Source organism: Grammomys surdaster, unplaced genomic scaffold (assembly GCF_004785775.1).
Source record: "Grammomys surdaster isolate TR1022 unplaced genomic scaffold, NIH_TR_1.0 64, whole genome shotgun sequence".
NCBI classification, from domain to species: domain Eukaryota; kingdom Metazoa; phylum Chordata; class Mammalia; order Rodentia; family Muridae; genus Grammomys; species Grammomys surdaster.
In genome coordinates, this window is record NW_021604566.1 from 13,634,953 (window position 1) to 13,639,913 (window position 4,961).

Below are 4,961 nucleotides of genomic sequence, written 5' to 3' on the forward strand. Positions count from 1 at the left end.
AACTGTGAGAACTCAGCCAGCCAGGGATATTCCTAATTAATGCTTACTTGACTTCTTTAGACACAGCTCAGTTAAAAAATAAGCTTAACTTTATATTGAGTGATCTGGAGAGATGGCTCAGCAGTTAAGAGCACTTGCTGCTCTTGCAGAAGACCTGGGTTCAATTTCCAGCACCCCGCACCCCTTCAACTTCATGAAACTCCAATTTCAGGTGACCTGATTCATCCTTCTGGCCTCTACCAGCCCCCAGACACATGTGTGTTGCATTTACATGCATACAGGGAAATCATTCATAGACATAAAATTATATGAATAAAATAATTAATAGAAAAAAATTAATGATTTTTTTAAAGATTTTTCAAGACAGGGTTTCTCTGTGTAGCCCTGGCTGTCCTGGAACTCACTCTGTAGACCAGGCTGGTCTCAAACACAGAAATCCACCTGCCTCTGCCTCCTAAGTACTGGGATTAAAGGCGTGCGCCACCACTATTCAGCAATGATTTTTTTTTAAAGACTATTTTATTTCTGATGTGTGTGTGTGTGTGTGTGTGTGTGTGTGTGTGTGTGTGTGTGTTTACCTGAGTGCCTGAGAATGTGAAGGCCAGAGGCCAACTTTGTAGAATAGATTCTGTCCTTCCTTTTCAAAGGGTCAGACTCAGCTTATGTAGCAAGTACCTTTCTTGCTCTTGCCAGCTTCAAACTCAGTTTTAATTTAATGTTTTTCTATGGATAATCACCTTTCTAAATTTAGGGAAACAGTTTAGCAGCTAAACTTTTGTTATTGGCCATGTTTAATATTGTGAAGATCAGAAAGGAAGCATTATATTTCCCTATCCCACCATTTTTCTGACACTTGTTTTGACATAAAAAGAATAATTAGGAATGTGGGTTGGGAAGATGTCTAAGTGAGCAAAGTGTTTGGTATGCAAACATGAGAACCTGGTATAGTCTCTCTACCTGGTATGGTGGTTTGAATGAAATGGCCCCCAAAAGCTCATATGTTTGAATATTTGCTCCCCATTTGGTAGAACTGTTAGGGAAGGATTCAGAGGTGTGGCCTTGTCAAAGGTTGGTGTGTCACTAGAGGAGGTCTTTGAGGTTTCAGAAGACTCATGCCACTCCTAGTGTTTCTCTCTGCCTCCCACTTGTGGGTCAAAATAAAAGCTCTCAGTTGTTCCTGCCTTGCCTTGGCTCTTCCATCATTGCCTCGAATTCTCTGAAACCCAAAGCCACAAATTAAACCCATATTTTATAAGTTGCCTTGGTTATGGTATTTTATCACAGTAATAGAAAAGTAACTAAAACACCTGGGTTTGATATTCCAGAACCCATATAAAAATAGCCTAGACCCTGTAGCAAACACTTGTGATCCCAGCACTGGGAAGAGACTGCAGAGTGCTCCCTGGGGGCTCCCTGGTCAGTAAGTCTAACAAAATTGGTGAGCTCTGGCTGCAGTGAGAGTCCTATCTCAAAATAAGAAAGAAAGGAAGAAAGAAAGAAAGAAAGAAAGAAAGGAAGGAAGGAAGGAAGGAAGGAAGGAAGAAAGAAAGAGGAAGAAGGAGAGAGAAAGAAAAGAAGGAAGGAAGGAAGAAAGGAAGGAAGGAGGAAAGAAAGAAAGAAAGAAAGAAAGAGAAAAGCAACCGAGAAAGATACCCAGTATCAATGTCTAGCCTCCATATGTACATAAACACACATGAATAATCAGAAATAAAATGTTCTCAAATCTAATGCAATCTCTTCTCTTTCTCTTCTGGCTCTCCCCTCTACTTCTTATATTTCTGGGCATCAAATCCAGGTCTCAGCATTCTGGGAAAGTGGTCTAACAGTGAGCTATACCCCAAGTATGGCATCTGGGGACCAGGACAAGATAAGTGTGAGTTGAAGGCTAGCCTGCACTACATAAAAATGGCAGGACAGTCTGGGCTTTATAATGAGATCCTGTTTCAAAATAAAAACACAACAGCGTGGGGTTGGCCTCTGAGATCCCCTGTAATCTGAGTATCAGAAGCAGAGACACAGTGCATAACTGAGCTGCTTCTTATCTTGACAAAATCTTTGCTTTACTGAAAGCACTCCTTAAAATTGGTGTGTTAATCAAATGGCAAAGGACATGTAACGTCTCATGCTGCTGGAGACAAGTATAACAATTAGCTCATGCCATTTATATTATAATGTGTCCACAGACGTATTTTAAGTCTTGCAACTAGAACGGCCTGCAGTTCTAAATCACACAAGACTGCATAGCCTCAGGCACTTTATTAATCTCCTTCAACCTCCTTCAACTTAATTTTACTGCCTTTTCCATGTTAAGAAGAGAGGAGATTATTGCTTACCATATGAATTCACATGCTGTGAGACCAATATTGGACACAAGTTTGCAGTGGCTGTATGGTTTGATCTTGGTAGATCATCCTCAAGCCAGAGGAAGCTGTCAGATCAAAGTGTGAGATTCTGTTTTTGGCTGGCTTGGAACTTGCTATGTGGACCAGGCTGGCCCAGAACTCACAGATTCCCCTGTTTCTCTTGGGATTAAAGGCATATGCTACCATGCCTGGATGCAGAGAAGGATTTTTATCAATGAAGCAAAGCTTCTCTACCACCATAGCTTTAAATAGATTGAAAATGAGTGTAGATAAACTTTAAATTATTTGAGAGGATGAGGTGGGGTGGAGAATGACTTAGAGAAGAGTGACCCATGCATGGGATAATTTAGTCCAAAATGCTGGGTTATAGCAGTACAATCCTAGCTGTCCTAGAAATCAATTCAAAATCCATATTTGTAGAAAGTGGTTGTCTTAGGGTTTTACTGCTGTGAAAAGACATCATGACCAAGGCAAGTCTTATACAGGATAACATTTAATTGGGGCTGGCTTACATGTTCAGAAATTCAGTCCAGTATCATCAAGGTGGGAGCATGGCAGCATCCAGGCATGAGTGGTACAGGAGGAGCTGAGAGTTCTACATCTTCGTCTGAAGGCTGCTAGCAGAACACTCGATTCCAGGCAGCTCGGTTGAGGGTATTTAAGACCATCTCCACTGTAACACACCCACTCCAACAAGGCCACACCTTTTAATAGTGCCACTCCCTGGGCCAAGCATATACAAGCAACCACAGTGATGTTGGGGCCCCGGGCTTTAGTTCCCATTAAAGCAGAGTATTAAATGTGTGAGAGGTAATAATGGGATTTCAGCAATAGGACCCTGAGATTTGGTTACATTGACCTGCAGGTATGGTTGTGGGTAAGTAGTATGGAACATACATTAAATCTGGAAAATGAAGTTCTTGTCTTTGCTTTGTATTATGTTTATTGCCTAGTCATTGTTAATAATATGGATAAAAGCAGAAAACTGTGGCTGTGGTTTTGATCTGGTATTAAAGCACTTGTCCAACCATTGTTAGTTGTCAGATTCCACCTCCACAGCATGAAGCAGGTAGAAACCTGGATGCAGCTATGGGCATTATTGATGTCTAGAATACATAGTAGGAGCTTTTTGGAGGGTAAAGGATAGTGGGCAAAAACATACCCCAGGAAGACATAAGAGTAATCTCGGAGCCTGGGGTAGAACACTAATAAACTTCAAGAATTAATCTATTAACTCACACATTTTTCTGTAAAAAGCAATGTACAGTTATTTTTAGAGACAAATCCAGAACTTCAAACATTCTCTTACTATAATTATGTTTTACTGTGGATGTATTACATTACTGAAGGAGCCAGTGGGAATTCAAATACACAAAATATTTTCAGCTGTGTGGTATTTCTCCTTTAAGCTATCAGAGTGGTTCAAATGTGTGGGCATTGTTATGTAGGGAAGGACAAGAGAGCTAGCTTTGTTTCAGAATTACTGGACGAAGTGGTATTTTCTTATGGCCAGCCATGCTTTACTTTAAAAAGTGGGACAGACCCCAAGAGACTTCATCTCCTTGTCTTACTTTCATGTACACGTTTCATATTTGGGTTTAGAGGTTTGGGGATATATCAGGGGTATAAATGCTACATAAATGGTTTTGAAGCAATAGGCATCTGATCCTGGACTACAGCTTTTCCTTCTCTGGGTCATATGGCAACTTGAATGTAGGGCAAGAATATGCCCCAGTTTCTTGCTTAATGGCTAAGAAATTTAAAAAGGTTTGAAGCTTTTCATCCAGGGATATGTGTACAAAAGTAAAGAGTTGACAGCTTTCCTGACACTTGCCTGAAAGATTTAAAATCTGAAGCTGAGCTTCATATGAGTTGAAAAATAAAAGATGATGGTCCAGCCAATAACCATCCAAGCAATACAGGGGGGAACAGAGAACTGAATATACAGGCAAAAAGAACGAAACAGGACATGCCTATGATCCTAGCACATGGGAAGTGGAGACGGGAAGATCTTGAATTTGAGACCAGAGTCTGGAATGTCCTTTTCATGGGCCTCCAAACCAATTAACTTCCAAGTTCCAACTGTTTTGGGGAATAACACTACTTTGTCCTTTGCATCTCTTCTTTTCTGACCCAGCACACAAATGTTGGGATGGTAAGTCACTTTGTGTGTGTGTGTGTGTGTGGGGGTGAAGAGATGGAAGGGAGGGAGGAAGGGAAGAAGAGAGAAAAAGATAGTTTTGAGGGAGTTTGAGGCAGTATCTCCTGTAACCTGCAAGTCTCTATGTACCAGAGGATAGCCTTGAACACCTTATCCTCGTGGCTTTACCTCCAGGTGCTGGAATGACAGGAAGGTGCTACCACTGGAGCAAACGAGTTATGCCATATAACAATTTTCAGGACTTGTAGAATACCTGCCTCATAGCACATGCAGATTCTACTTCCAGGACTACAGCAGGGGCTGTTTGCCTGAGATTAGATGGGTTTGGAACTCACTTCTGCACACTTACCTGCTGAGAGCACAGCCTTTGGAAAGGAGACTTGATAGCTTGACATACCTGCTCTTCTCACCCCAAACATACAAATCTGAGAGCTGGG